Source organism: Colletes latitarsis, chromosome 9, assembly GCF_051014445.1.
Source record: "Colletes latitarsis isolate SP2378_abdomen chromosome 9, iyColLati1, whole genome shotgun sequence".
Classification (NCBI taxonomy): domain Eukaryota; kingdom Metazoa; phylum Arthropoda; class Insecta; order Hymenoptera; family Colletidae; genus Colletes; species Colletes latitarsis.
Genome location: NC_135142.1, coordinates 1,474,853 through 1,492,014, shown reverse-complemented (window position 1 = coordinate 1,492,014; position 17,162 = coordinate 1,474,853).

Below are 17,162 nucleotides of genomic sequence, written 5' to 3'. Positions count from 1 at the left end.
ACCAGGTTTCATTGAGTGTTTCAGTTTGGTACCACTATACTACGTGATCCAATCCAGAAATAGCCCAGGATCTAGCCATGAAGTATGAGAAATATGCGATAGTAAGAGCCTGATGTGGGCAAATCCTAGACCTATCCCAGACCTAACTTGCGTTATCCTCTAAAATATTGATCGAAACCAGGTTTAATTGACTGTTTCAGCGTGGTAGCACATTACTACGTGATACAATGCAGAAACAGCCCAGGATCTAGCCATGAAGTATGAGAAATATGCGAAAGTATGAGCCTGACGAGGGCAAATCCTAGACGTACCCCAGACCTAACATGCGTTATCCTCTAAAATATTTATCAAGACCAGGTTTTATTGAATGTTTCAGTGTGGTACCACATTACTACGTGATCCAAACCAGAAAAAACCCAGGATCCGTTCAACAAGTATGTGAAGAATGCGAATGTATGAGTCTGATCAGTGAAAATCTCAGGCCTTACCTAGACCTAACTTGCGTTGTCCTCTAAAATATTGATGGAAACCAGGTTTCATTGACTGTTTCAGTGAGGTACTACGTTACTACGTGATGCAATCCAGAAAAAGCCCAGGATATAGCCATCAAGTATGAGAAATATGCGAAAGAATGAGCCTGATGAGAGCAAATCCCAGACCTATCCCAGACCTAACTTGCGTTATCCTCCAAAATATTGATCGAAACCAGGTTTAATTGACTGTTTCAGTGTGGTACCACACTACTTCGTGATCCAAACCAGAAAAAACCCAGGATCTGTTCAACAAATATGTGAAAATCGCGAAACTGTGAGCCCGATGAGGGCAAATCTTAGACCTAACCCAGACCTAAGATGCGTTGTCCTCTAAAATATTTATCCAGGCCTGGTTTCATTGAACGTTTCAGTGTGGTACCACTTTACTACGTGATCCAGACCAGAAAATAACGCAGGATCTGTTCAACGAGTATGTGAAGTGAGCGAAAGTATGAGTCTGATGAGGGCAAATCCCAGACCTATCCCAGACCTAACATGCGTTATCCTCTAAAATATTTATCAAGACCAGGTTTAATTGATTGTTTCAGTGTGGACCCACATTACTACGTGATTCAAACCAGAAAAAACCCAGGATCCGTTCAGCAAGTATGTGAAGAATGCGAAAGTATGAGTCTGATGAGTGAAAATCCCAGGACTGACCTAGACCTAACATGCGTTGTCCTCTAAAATATTGAGCGAAACCAGGTTTAATTGACTGTTTCAGCGTGGTACCACATTACTACGTGATACAATGCAGAAACAGCCCAGGATCTAGCCATGAAGTATGAGAAATATGCGAAAGTATGAGTCTGATGAGGGCAAATCCCAGACCTATCCCAGACCTAACATGCGTTATCCTCTAAAATCTTTATCAAGACCAGGTTTAATTGAATGTTTCAGTGTGGTACCACATTACTACGTGATCCAAACCAGAAAAAACCCAGGATCTGTTCGACAAGTATGTGAAAAACGCGAAACTGTGAGCCTGATGAGGGCAAATCTTAGAACTAACCTTGACCTAACATGCGTTATCCTCTAAAATTTTTATCCAGACCAGGTTTCATTGAATGTTTCAGTGTGGTACCACTTTGCTACGTGATCCAATCCAGAAATAGCCCAGGATCTAGCCATGAAGTATGAGAAATATGCGAAAGTATGAGCCTGATGAGGGCAAATCCTGGACCTAACCCAGACCTAACATGCGTTATTCTCTAAAATATTTATCAAGACCAGGTTTAATTGAATGTTTCAGTGTGGTACCACATTACTACGTGTTCCAAACCAGAAAAAACCCAGGATCCGTTCAACAAGTATGTGAAGAAGGCGAAAGTATGTGTCTGATCAGCGAAAATCTAAGGCCTTACCTAGACCTAACTTGCGTTATCCTCTAAAATATTGAGCGAAACCAGGTTTAATGGACTGTTTCAGTGTGGTACCACACTACTTCGTGATCCAAACCAGAAAAAACCCAGGATCTGTTCAACAAGTATGTGAAAAACTCGAAACTGTGAGCCTGATGAGGGCATATCTTAGAGCTAACCCAGACCTAAGATGCGTTAACCTCTAAAATATTGATCGAAACCAGGTTTAATCGACTGTTTCAGTGTGGTATCACACTACTACGTGACCCAAACCAGAAAAAACCCAGGATCTGTTGAACAAGTATGTGACAAACGCGAAAGTATGAGCCTGATGAGGGCAAATCCCAGACCTATCCCAGACCTAACTTGCGTTATCCACTAAAATATTGATCGAAACCAGGTTTAATTGACCGTTTCAGTGTGGTACCACATTACTACGTGATCCAAACCAGAAAAAACCCAGGATCCGTTCAACAAGTATGTGAAAAATGCGAAAGTATGAGTCCGATCAGTGAAAATCTCAGGCCTTACCTAGACCTAACTTGCGTTGTCGTCTAAAATATTGATTGAAACCAGGCTCCATTGACTGTTTCAGTGTGGTACCACATTACTACGTGATCCAAACCAGAAAAAACCCAGGATCTGTTCAACAAGTATGTGAAAAACGCGAAAGTATGAGCCTGATGAGGTCAAATCCCAGACCAATCCCAGACTTAACTTTCGTTATCCTCTAAGATATTGATCGAAACCAGGTTTAATCGTCTGTTTCAGTGTGGTACCACATTACTACGTGATCCAAACCAGAAAAAACCCAGGATCAGTTCAACAAGTATGAGAAGAATGCGAAAGTATGAGTCTGATGAGTGAAAATCCCAGGGCTAACCTAGACCTTACATGCGTCATCCTCTAAAATATTCATCCAAACCAGGTTTAATGGACTGTTTCAGTGTGGTACCACACTACTGCGTGATACAAACCAGAAAAAACCCAGGATCTGTTCAACAAGTATGTGAAAAACGCGAAAGTATGAGCCTGATGAGGGCGAATCCCAGACCTATGCCAGACCTAACTTGCGTTATCCTCTAAAATACTGATCGAAGCCAGGTTTAACTGACTGTTTCAGCGTGGTACCACATTACTACGTGATACAATCCAGAAACAGCCCAGGATCTGGCCATGAAGTATGAGAGATATGCGAAAGTATGAGCCTGCTGACGGCAAATCCTAGTCCTAACCCAAACCTAACATGCGTTATCCTCTAAAATATTTATCAAGACCAGGTTTAATTGATTGTTTCAGTGTGGTCCCACACTACAACGTGATCCAAACCAGAAAAAACCCAGGATCCGTTCAACACGTATGTGAAGAATGCGAAAGTATGAGTCTGATGAGTGAAAATCCCAGGCCTAACCTAGACCTAACATGCGTTATCCTCAAAAATATTCATCGAAACCTGGTTTAATCGACTGTTTCAGTGTGGTAACACATTACTATGTGATCTAAGCCAGAAAATAACCCAGGATCTGTTCAACGAGTATGTGAAGTGTGCGAAAGTATGAGTCTGAAGAGTGAAAATCCCAGACGTAACCTAGACCTAACATGCGTTATCCTCTAAAATATTGATCCAAACCAGGTTTAATGGACTGTTTCAGTGTGGTACCACACTACTACGTGATCCAAACCAGAGAAAACCCAGGATCTGTTCAACAAGTATGTGAAAAACGCGAAAGTATGAGCCTGATGAGGGCAAATCCCAGACCTATCCCAGACCTAACTTGCGTTGTCCTCTAAGATATTGATGGAAACCAGGTTTAATTGACTGTTTCAGTGTTGTACCTCATTACTACGTGATGCAATCCAGAAATAGCCCAGGATCTAGCCATCAAGTATGAGAAATATGCGAAAGAACGAGCCTGATGAGAGCAAATCCCAGGCCTAACCTAGACCTAACATGAATTATTCTCTAAAATATTGATCGAAACCAGGTTTAATTGACTGTTTCAGTGTTGTACTTCATTACTACGTGATGCAATCCAGAAAAAGCCCAGGATCTAGCCATCAAGTATGAGAAATATGCGAAAGAATGAGCCTGATGAGGGCAAATCCTAGACCTAACCCAGACCTAACATGCGTTATCCACTAAAATGTTTATCAAGACCAGGTTTAACTGAATGTTTCAGTGTAGTATCACACTACTACGTGACCCAAACCAGAAAAAACCCAGGATCTGTTCAACAAGTATGTGAAAAACGCGAAAGTATGAGCCTGATGAGGGCAAATCCCGGACCTATCCCAGACCTAACTTGCGTTATCCTCTAAAATATTGATCGAAACCAGGTTTAATTGAATGTTTCAGTGTGGTACCACATTACTACGTGATACAAACCAGAAAAAACCCAGGATCTGTTCAACAAGTATGTGAAAAACGCGAAAGTATGAGCCTGATGACGGCGAATCCCAGACCTATGCCAGACCAAACTTGCGTTATCCACTAAAATATTGATCGAAACCAGGTTTAATTGACTGTTTCAGTGTGGTACCACATTACTACGTGCTCCAAACCAGAAAAAACCCAGGATCAGTTCAACAAGTATGAGTAGAATGCGAAAGTATGAGTCTGATGAGTGAAAATCCCAGGGCTAACCTAGACCTAACATGCGTTATCCTCTAAACAATTGATCCAAACCAGGTTTAATGGACTGTTTCAGTGTGGTACCACACTACTACGTGATACAAACCAGAAAAAACCCAGGATCCGTTCAACAAGTATGTGAAGTATGCGAAAGTATGAGTCTCATGAGCGAAAATCCCAGACCTAACCTAGACCTAACATGCGTTATCCTCTAAAATATTGATCCAAACCAGGTTTAATGGAATGTTTCAGTGTGGTACCACACTACTACGTGATCCAAGCCAGAAAAAACCCAGGATCCGTTCAACAAGTATGTGAAGAATGCGAAAGTAAGAGTCTGATGAGTGAAAATCCCAGGCCTAACCTAGACCTAACATGCGTTATCTACTAAAATATTGATCGAAACCTGGTTTAATCGACTGTTTCAGTGTGGTACCACATTACTAAGTGATCCAAACCAGAAAATAACCCAGGATCTGTTCAACGAGTATGTGAGGTGTGCGAAAGTATGAGTCTGATGAGGTCAAATCCCAGACCAATCCCAGACTTAACTTGCGTTATCCTCTAAGATATTGATCGAAACCAGGTTTAATCGACTGTTTCAGTGTGGTACCACATTACTACGTGACCCAAACCAGAAAAAACCCAGGATCAGTTCAGCAAGTATGTGAAGAATGCGAAAGTATGAGTCTGATGAGTGAAAATCCCAGGGCTAACCTAGACCTAACATGCGTTATCCTCTAAAATATTGATCCAAGCCAGGTTCAATGGACTGTTCCAGTGTGGTACCACACTACTACGTGATACAAACCAGAAAAAACCCAGGATCTGTTCAACAAGTATGTGAAAAACGCGAAAGTATGAGCCTGATGAGGGCGAAACCCAGACCTATGCCAGACCTAACTTGCGTTGTCCTCTAAGATATTGATGGAAACCAGGTTTAATTGACTGTTTCAGTGTTGTACTTCATTACTACGTGATACAAACCAGAAAAAACCCAGGATCTGTTCAACAAATATGTGTAAAACGCGAAAGTATGAGCCTGATGAGGGCGAATCCCAGACCTATGCCAGACCTAACTTGCGTTGTCCTCTAAGATATTGATGGAAACCAGGTTTAATTGACTGTTTCAGTGTTGTACTTTATTACTACGTGATGCAATCCAGAAAAAGCCCAGGATCTAGCCATCAAGTATGAGAAATATGCGAAAGAATGTGCCTGATGAGAGCAAATCCCAGACCTAACCTAGACCTACCATGCGTTATCCTCTAAACAATTGATCCAAACCAGGTATAATGGACTGTTTCAGTGTGGTACCACACTACTTCGTGATCCAAACCAGAAAAAACCCAGGATCTGTTCAACAAGTATGTGAAAAACTCGAAACTGTGAGCCTGATGAGGGCATATCTTAGAGCTAACCCAGACCTAAGATGCGTTAACCTCTATAATATTGATCGAAACCAGGTTTAATCGACTGTTTCAGTGTGGTATCACACTACTACGTGACCCAAACCAGAAAATACCCAGGATCTGTTCAACAAGTATGTGAAAAACGCGAAAGTATGAGCCTGATGAGGGCAAATCCCAGACCAATCCCAGACCTAACTTGCGTTATCCACTAAAATATTGATCGAACCCAGGTTTAATTGACCGTTTCAGTGTGGTACCACATTACTACGTGATCCACACCAGAAAAAACCCAGGATCTGTTCAACAAGTATGTGAAAAACGCGAAAGTATGAGCCTGATGAGGTCAAATCCCAGAGCAATCCCAGACTTAACTTTCGTTATCCTCTAAGATATTGATCGAAACCAGGTTTAATCGTCTGTTTCAGTGTGGTACCACATTACTACGTGATCCAAACCAGAAAAAACCCAGGATCAGTTCAACAAGTATGAGAAGAATGCGAAAGTATGAGTCTGATGAGTGAAAATCCCAGGCCTAACCTAGACCTAACATGCGTTATCCTCAAAAATATTCGTCGAAACCTGGTTTAATCGACTGTTTCAGTGTGGTACCACACTACTACGTAATCCAAACCAGAGAAAACCCAGGATCTGTTCAACAAGTATGTGAAAAACGCGAAAGTATGAGCTTGATGAGGGCAAATCCCAGACCTATCCCAGACCTAACTTGCGTTGTCCTCTAAGATATTGATGGAAACCAGGTTTAATTGACTGTTTCAGTGTTGTACCTCATTACTACGTGATGCAATCCAGAAAAAGCCCAGGATCTAGCCATCAAGTATGAGAAATATGCGAAAGAACGAGCCTGATGAGAGCAAATCCCAGTCCTAACCTAGGCCTAACATGCGTTATGCTCTAAAATATTGAGCGAACCCAGGTTTAATGGACTGTTTCAGTGTGGTACCACACTACTATGGGATCCAAACCAGAAAAAACCCAGGATCTGTTCAACACGTATGTGAAAAACGCGAAAGTATGAGCCCGACGAGGGCAAATCCCAGACCTATCCCAGACCTAACTTGCGTTGTCCTCTAAAATATTGATGGAAACCAGGTTTAATTGACTGTTTCAGTGTTGTACTTCATTACTACGTGATGCAATCCAGAAAATAACCCAGGATCTTTTCAACGAGCATGTGAAGTGTGCGAAAGTATGAGTCTGATGAGGGCAAATCCCAGACCTATCCCAGACCTAACATGCGTTATCCTCTAAAATATTTATCAAGACCAGGTTTAATTGATTGTTTCAGTGTGGACCCACATAACTACCCGATCCAAACCAGAAAAAACCCAGGATCCGTTCAACAAGTATGTGAAGAATGCGAAAGTATGAGTCTGATGAGTGAAAATCCCAGGCCTAACCTAGACCTAACATGCGTTATCCTCAAAAATATTGATCGAAACCTGGTTTAATCGACTGTTTCAGTGTGGTACCACATTACTATGTGATCCAAACCAGAAAATAACGCAGGATCTGTTCAACGAGTATGTGAAGTGTGCGAAAGTATGAGCCTGATGAGGGCAAATCCCAGACCTATCCCAGTCCTAACATGCGTTATCCTCTAAAATATTTATCAAAACCAGGTTTAATTGATTGTTTCAGTGTGGACTCACATTACTACCTGATCCAAACCAGAAAAAACCCAGGATCCGTTCAACGAGTATGTGAAAAACGCGAAAGTATGAGCCTGATGAGGGCAAATCCCAGACCTATGCCAGACCTAACTTGCGTTATCCTCTAAAATATTGATCGAAGCCTGGTTTAATCGACTGTTTCAGTGTGGTACCACATTACTATGTGATCCAAACCAGAAAATAACCCAGGATCTTTTCAACGAGCATGTGAAGTGTGCGAAAGTATGAGTCTGATGAGGGCAAATCCCAGACCTATCCCAGACCTAACATGCGTTACCCTCTAAAATATTTATCAAGACCAGGTTTAATCGGTTGTTTCAGTGTGGACCCACATTACTACGTGATCCAAACCAGAAAAAACCCAGGATCCGTTCAACAAGTATGTGAAGAATGCGAAGGTATGAGTCTGATGAGTGAAAATCCCAGGCCTGACCTAGACCTAACATGCGTTATACTCTAAAATATTGAGCGAAACCAGGTTTAATGGACTGTTTCAGTGTGGTACCACACTACTATGGGATCCAAACCAGAAAAAACCCAGGATCTGTTCAACAAGTATGTGAAAAACGCGAAAGTATGAGCCTGATGAGGGCAAATCCCAGACCTATCCCAGACCTAACTTGCGTTGTCCTCTAAAATATTGATGGAAACCAGGTTTAATTGACTGTTTCAGTGTTGTACTTCATTACTACGTGATGCAATCCAGCAAAAGCCCAGGATCTAGCCATCAAGTATGAGAAATATGCGAAAGAATGAGCCTGATGAGAGCAAATCCCAGACCTAACCTAGACCTAACATGAATTATTCTCTAAAATATTGGTCGAAACCAGGTTTAATTGACTGTTTCAGTGTGGAACCACATTACTACGTGTTCCAAACCAGAAAAAACCCAGGATCAGTTCAACAAGTATGTGAAGAATGCGAAAGTATGAGTCTGATGAATGAAAACCCCAGGCCTAAACTAGACCTAACATGCGTTGTCCTCAAAAATATTGATCGAAACCTGGTTTAATCGACTGTTTCAGTGTGGTACCACATTACTATGTGATCCAAACCAGAAAATAGCCCAGGATCTGTTCAACGAGTATGTGAAGTGTGCGAAAGTATGAGTCTGATGAGGACAAAACCCAGACCTATCCCAGACCTAACATGCGTTATCCTCTAAAATATTTATCAAGACCAGGTTTAATTGATTGTTTCAGAGTGGACCCACATTACTACGTGATCCAAACCAGAAAAAACCCAGGATCCGTTCAACAAGTATGTGAAGAATGCGAAAGTATGAGTCTGATGAGTGAAAATCCCAGGCCTAACCTAGACCTAACATGCGTTATCCTCAAAAATATTGATCGAAACCTGGTTTAATCGAATGTTTCAGTGTGGTACCACATTACTATGTGATCCAAACCAGAAAATAGCCCAGGATCTGTTCAACGAGTATGTGAAGTGTGCGAAAGTATGAGTCTGATGAGGACAAAACCCAGACCTATCCCAGACCTAACATGCGTTATCCTCTAAAATATTTATCAAGACCAGGTTTAATCGGTTGTTTCAGTGTGGACCCACATTACTACGTGATCCAAACCAGAAAAAACCCAGGATCCGTTCAACGAGTATGTGAAAAACGCGAAAGTATGAGCCTGATGAGGGCAAATCCCAGACCTATGCCAGACCTAACTTGCGTTATCCTCTAAAATATTGATCGAAGCCTGGTTTAATCGACTGTTTCAGTGTGGTACCACATTACTATGTGATCCAAACCAGAAAATAACCCAGGATCTTTTCAACGAGCATGTGAAGTGTGCGAAAGTATGAGTCTGATGAGGGCAAATCCCAGACCTATCCCAGACCTAACATGCGTTACCCTCTAAAATATTTATCAAGACCAGGTTTAATCGGTTGTTTCAGTGTGGACCCACATTACTACGTGATCCAAACCAGAAAAAACCCAGGATCCGTTCAACAAGTATGTGAAGAATGCGAAGGTATGAGTCTGATGAGTGAAAATCCCAGGCCTGACCTAGACCTAACATGCGTTATCCTCAAAAATATTGATCGAAACCTGGTTTAATCGAATGTTTCAGTGTGGTACCACATTACTATGTGATCCAAACCAGAAAATAGCCCAGGATCTGTTCAACAAGTATGTGAAAAACGCGAAAGTATGAGCCTGATGAGGGCAAATCCCAGACCTATCCCAGACCTAACTTGCGTTGTCCTCTAAAATATTGATGGAAACCAGGTTTAATTGACTGTTTCAGTGTTGTACTTCATTACTACGTGATGCAATCCAGCAAAAGCCCAGGATCTAGCCATCAAGTATGAGAAATATGCGAAAGAATGAGCCTGATGAGAGCAAATCCCAGACCTAACCTAGACCTAACATGAATTATTCTCTAAAATATTGGTCGAAACCAGGTTTAATTGACTGTTTCAGTGTGGAACCACATTACTACGTGTTCCAAACCAGAAAAAACCCAGGATCAGTTCAACAAGTATGTGAAGAATGCGAAAGTATGAGTCTGATGAATGAAAACCCCAGGCCTAAACTAGACCTAACATGCGTTGTCCTCAAAAATATTGATCGAAACCTGGTTTAATCGACAGTTTCAGTGTGGTACCACATTACTATGTGATCCAAACCAGAAAATAACCCAGGATCTTTTCAACGAGTATGTGAAGTGTGCGAAAGTATGAGTCTGATGAGGGCAAATCCCAGACCTATCCCAGACCTAACATGCGTTACCCTCTAAAATATTTATCAAGACCAGGTTTAATCGGTTGTTTCAGTGTGGACCCACATTACTACGTGATCCAAACCAGAAAAAACCCAGGATCCGTTCAACAAGTATGTGAAGAATGCGAAGGTATGAGTCTGATGAGTGAAAATCCCAGGCCTGACCTAGACCTAACATGCGTTATCCTCTAAAATATTGAGCGAAACCAGGTTTAATGGACTGTTTCAGTGTGGTACCACACTACTATGGGATCCAAACCAGAAAAAACCCAGGATCTGTTCAACAAGTATGTGAAAAACGCGAAAGTATGAGCCTGATGAGGGCAAATCCCAGACCTATCCCAGACCTAACTTGCGTTGTCCTCTAAAATATTGATGGAAACCAGGTTTAATTGACTGTTTCAGTGTTGTACTTCATTACTACGTGATGCAATCCAGCAAAAGCCCAGGATCTAGCCATCAAGTATGAGAAATATGCGAAAGAATGAGCCTGATGAGAGCAAATCCCAGACCTAACCTAGACCTAACATGAATTATTCTCTAAAATATTGGTCGAAACCAGGTTTAATTGACTGTTTCAGTGTGGAACCACATTACTACGTGTTCCAAACCAGAAAAAACCCAGGATCAGTTCAACAAGTATGTGAAGAATGCGAAAGTATGAGTCTGATGAATGAAAACCCCAGGCCTAAACTAGACCTAACATGCGTTGTCCTCAAAAATATTGATCGAAACCTGGTTTAATCGACTGTTTCAGTGTGGTACCACATTACTATGTGATCCAAACCAGAAAATAGCCCAGGATCTGTTCAACGAGTATGTGAAGTGTGCGAAAGTATGAGTCTGATGAGGACAAAACCCAGACCTATCCCAGACCTAACATGCGTTATCCTCTAAAATATTTATCAAGACCAGGTTTAATTGATTGTTTCAGAGTGGACCCACATTACTACGTGATCCAAACCAGAAAAAACCCAGGATCCGTTCAACAAGTATGTGAAGAATGCGAAAGTATGAGTCTGATGAGTGAAAATCCCAGGCCTAACCTAGACCTAACATGCGTTATCCTCAAAAATATTGATCGAAACCTGGTTTAATCGACTGTTTCAGTGTGGTACCACATTACTATGTGATCCAAACCAGAAAATAACGCAGGATCTGTTCAACGAGTATGTGAAGTGTGCGAAAGTATGAGCCTGATGAGGGCAAATCCCAGACCTATCCCAGTCCTAACATGCGTTATCCTCTAAAATATTTATCAAAACCAGGTTTAATTGATTGTTTCAGTGTGGACTCACATTACTACCTGATCCAAACCAGAAAAAACCCAGGATCCGTTCAACGAGTATGTGAAAAACGCGAAAGTATGAGCCTGATGAGGGCAAATCCCAGACCTATGCCAGACCTAACTTGCGTTATCCTCTAAAATATTGATCGAAGCCTGGTTTAATCGACTGTTTCAGTGTGGTACCACATTACTATGTGATCCAAACCAGAAAATAACCCAGGATCTTTTCAACGAGCATGTGAAGTGTGCGAAAGTATGAGTCTGATGAGGGCAAATCCCAGACCTATCCCAGACCTAACATGCGTTACCCTCTAAAATATTTATCAAGACCAGGTTTAATCGGTTGTTTCAGTGTGGACCCACATTACTACGTGATCCAAACCAGAAAAAACCCAGGATCCGTTCAACAAGTATGTGAAGAATGCGAAGGTATGAGTCTGATGAGTGAAAATCCCAGGCCTGACCTAGACCTAACATGCGTTATACTCTAAAATATTGAGCGAAACCAGGTTTAATGGACTGTTTCAGTGTGGTACCACACTACTATGGGATCCAAACCAGAAAAAACCCAGGATCTGTTCAACAAGTATGTGAAAAACGCGAAAGTATGAGCCTGATGAGGGCAAATCCCAGACCTATCCCAGACCTAACTTGCGTTGTCCTCTAAAATATTGATGGAAACCAGGTTTAATTGACTGTTTCAGTGTTGTACTTCATTACTACGTGATGCAATCCAGCAAAAGCCCAGGATCTAGCCATCAAGTATGAGAAATATGCGAAAGAATGAGCCTGATGAGAGCAAATCCCAGACCTAACCTAGACCTAACATGAATTATTCTCTAAAATATTGGTCGAAACCAGGTTTAATTGACTGTTTCAGTGTGGAACCACATTACTACGTGTTCCAAACCAGAAAAAACCCAGGATCAGTTCAACAAGTATGTGAAGAATGCGAAAGTATGAGTCTGATGAATGAAAACCCCAGGCCTAAACTAGACCTAACATGCGTTGTCCTCAAAAATATTGATCGAAACCTGGTTTAATCGACAGTTTCAGTGTGGTACCACATTACTATGTGATCCAAACCAGAAAATAACCCAGGATCTTTTCAACGAGTATGTGAAGTGTGCGAAAGTATGAGTCTGATGAGGGCAAATCCCAGACCTATCCCAGACCTAACATGCGTTACCCTCTAAAATATTTATCAAGACCAGGTTTAATCGGTTGTTTCAGTGTGGACCCACATTACTACGTGATCCAAACCAGAAAAAACCCAGGATCCGTTCAACAAGTATGTGAAGAATGCGAAGGTATGAGTCTGATGAGTGAAAATCCCAGGCCTGACCTAGACCTAACATGCGTTATCCTCTAAAATATTGAGCGAAACCAGGTTTAATGGACTGTTTCAGTGTGGTACCACACTACTATGGGATCCAAACCAGAAAAAACCCAGGATCTGTTCAACAAGTATGTGAAAAACGCGAAAGTATGAGCCTGATGAGGGCAAATCCCAGACCTATCCCAGACCTAACTTGCGTTGTCCTCTAAAATATTGATGGAAACCAGGTTTAATTGACTGTTTCAGTGTTGTACTTCATTACTACGTGATGCAATCCAGCAAAAGCCCAGGATCTAGCCATCAAGTATGAGAAATATGCGAAAGAATGAGCCTGATGAGAGCAAATCCCAGACCTAACCTAGACCTAACATGAATTATTCTCTAAAATATTGGTCGAAACCAGGTTTAATTGACTGTTTCAGTGTGGAACCACATTACTACGAGTTCCAAACCAGAAAAAACCCAGGATCAGTTCAACAAGTATGTGAAGAATGCGAAAGTATGAGTCTGATGAATGAAAACCCCAGGCCTAAACTAGACCTAACATGCGTTGTCCTCAAAAATATTGATCGAAACCTGGTTTAATCGACTGTTTCAGTGTGGTACCACATTACTATGTGATCCAAACCAGAAAATAGCCCAGGATCTGTTCAACGAGTATGTGAAGTGTGCGAAAGTATGAGTCTGATGAGGACAAAACCCAGACCTATCCCAGACCTAACATGCGTTATCCTCTAAAATATTTATCAAGACCAGGTTTAATTGATTGTTTCAGAGTGGACCCACATTACTACGTGATCCAAACCAGAAAAAACCCAGGATCCGTTCAACAAGTATGTGAAGAATGCGAAAGTATGAGTCTGATGAGTGAAAATCCCAGGCCTAACCTAGACCTAACATGCGTTATCCTCAAAAATATTGATCGAAACCTGGTTTAATCGAATGTTTCAGTGTGGTACCACATTACTATGTGATCCAAACCAGAAAATAGCCCAGGATCTGTTCAACGAGTATGTGAAGTGTGCGAAAGTATGAGTCTGATGAGGACAAAACCCAGACCTATCCCAGACCTAACATGCGTTATCCTCTAAAATATTTATCAAGACCAGGTTTAATCGGTTGTTTCAGTGTGGACCCACATTACTACGTGATCCAAACCAGAAAAAACCCAGGATCCGTTCAACGAGTATGTGAAAAACGCGAAAGTATGAGCCTGATGAGGGCAAATCCCAGACCTATGCCAGACCTAACTTGCGTTATCCTCTAAAATATTGATCGAAGCCTGGTTTAATCGACTGTTTCAGTGTGGTACCACATTACTATGTGATCCAAACCAGAAAATAACCCAGGATCTTTTCAACGAGCATGTGAAGTGTGCGATAGTATGAGTCTGATGAGGGCAAATCCCAGACCTATCCCAGACCTAACATGCGTTACCCTCTAAAATATTTATCAAGACCAGGTTTAATCGGTTGTTTCAGTGTGGACCCACATTACTACGTGATCCAAACCAGAAAAAACCCAGGATCCGTTCAACAAGTATGTGAAGAATGCGAAGGTATGAGTCTGATGAGTGAAAATCCCAGGCCTGACCTAGACCTAACATGCGTTATACTCTAAAATATTGAGCGAAACCAGGTTTAATGGACTGTTTCAGTGTGGTACCACACTACTATGGGATCCAAACCAGAAAAAACCCAGGATCTGTTCAACAAGTATGTGAAAAACGCGAAAGTATGAGCCTGATGAGGGCAAATCCCAGACCTATCCCAGACCTAACTTGCGTTGTCCTCTAAAATATTGATGGAAACCAGGTTTAATTGACTGTTTCAGTGTTGTACTTCATTACTACGTGATGCAATCCAGCAAAAGCCCAGGATCTAGCCATCAAGTATGAGAAATATGCGAAAGAATGAGCCTGATGAGAGCAAATCCCAGACCTAACCTAGACCTAACATGAATTATTCTCTAAAATATTGGTCGAAACCAGGTTTAATTGACTGTTTCAGTGTGGAACCACATTACTACGTGTTCCAAACCAGAAAAAACCCAGGATCAGTTCAACAAGTATGTGAAGAATGCGAAAGTATGAGTCTGATGAATGAAAACCCCAGGCCTAAACTAGACCTAACATGCGTTGTCCTCAAAAATATTGATCGAAACCTGGTTTAATCGACAGTTTCAGTGTGGTACCACATTACTATGTGATCCAAACCAGAAAATAACCCAGGATCTTTTCAACGAGTATGTGAAGTGTGCGAAAGTATGAGTCTGATGAGGGCAAATCCCAGACCTATCCCAGACCTAACATGCGTTACCCTCTAAAATATTTATCAAGACCAGGTTTAATCGGTTGTTTCAGTGTGGACCCACATTACTACGTGATCCAAACCAGAAAAAACCCAGGATCCGTTCAACAAGTATGTGAAGAATGCGAAGGTATGAGTCTGATGAGTGAAAATCCCAGGCCTGACCTAGACCTAACATGCGTTATCCTCTAAAATATTGAGCGAAACCAGGTTTAATGGACTGTTTCAGTGTGGTACCACACTACTATGGGATCCAAACCAGAAAAAACCCAGGATCTGTTCAACAAGTATGTGAAAAACGCGAAAGTATGAGCCTGATGAGGGCAAATCCCAGACCTATCCCAGACCTAACTTGCGTTGTCCTCTAAAATATTGATGGAAACCAGGTTTAATTGACTGTTTCAGTGTTGTACTTCATTACTACGTGATGCAATCCAGCAAAAGCCCAGGATCTAGCCATCAAGTATGAGAAATATGCGAAAGAATGAGCCTGATGAGAGCAAATCCCAGACCTAACCTAGACCTAACATGAATTATTCTCTAAAATATTGGTCGAAACCAGGTTTAATTGACTGTTTCAGTGTGGAACCACATTACTACGTGTTCCAAACCAGAAAAAACCCAGGATCAGTTCAACAAGTATGTGAAGAATGCGAAAGTATGAGTCTGATGAATGAAAACCCCAGGCCTAAACTAGACCTAACATGCGTTGTCCTCAAAAATATTGATCGAAACCTGGTTTAATCGACTGTTTCAGTGTGGTACCACATTACTATGTGATCCAAACCAGAAAATAGCCCAGGATCTGTTCAACGAGTATGTGAAGTGTGCGAAAGTATGAGTCTGATGAGGACAAAACCCAGACCTATCCCAGACCTAACATGCGTTATCCTCTAAAATATTTATCAAGACCAGGTTTAATTGATTGTTTCAGAGTGGACCCACATTACTACGTGATCCAAACCAGAAAAAACCCAGGATCCGTTCAACAAGTATGTGAAGAATGCGAAAGTATGAGTCTGATGAGTGAAAATCCCAGGCCTAACCTAGACCTAACATGCGTTATCCTCAAAAATATTGATCGAAACCTGGTTTAATCGAATGTTTCAGTGTGGTACCACATTACTATGTGATCCAAACCAGAAAATAGCCCAGGATCTGTTCAACGAGTATGTGAAGTGTGCGAAAGTATGAGTCTGATGAGGACAAAACCCAGACCTATCCCAGACCTAACATGCGTTATCCTCTAAAATATTTATCAAGACCAGGTTTAATCGGTTGTTTCAGTGTGGACCCACATTACTACGTGATCCAAACCAGAAAAAACCCAGGATCCGTTCAACAAATATGTGAAGAATGCGAAGGTATGAGTCTGATGAGTGAAAATCCCAGGCCTGACCTAGACCTAACATGCGTTATCCTCAAAAATATTGATCGAAACCTGGTTTAATCGACTGTTTCAGTGTGGTACCACATTACTATGTGATCCAAACCAGAAAATAACCCAGGATCTTTTCAACGAGTATGTGAAGTGTGCGAAAGTATGAGTCTGATGAGGGCAAATCCCAGACCTATCCCAGACCTAACATGCGTTACCCTCTAAAATATTTATCAAGACCAGGTTTAATCGGTTGTTTCAGTGTGGACCCACATTACTACGTGATCCAAACCAGAAAAAACCCAGGATCCGTTCAACAAGTTTGTGAAGAATGCGAAAGTATGAGTCTGGTGAGTGAAAAAACCAGGCCTGACCTAGACCTAACATGCGTTATCCTCTAAAATATTGAGCGAAACCAGGTTTAATGGACTGTTTCAGTGTGGTACCACACTACTACGGGATCCAAACTAGAAAAAACCCAG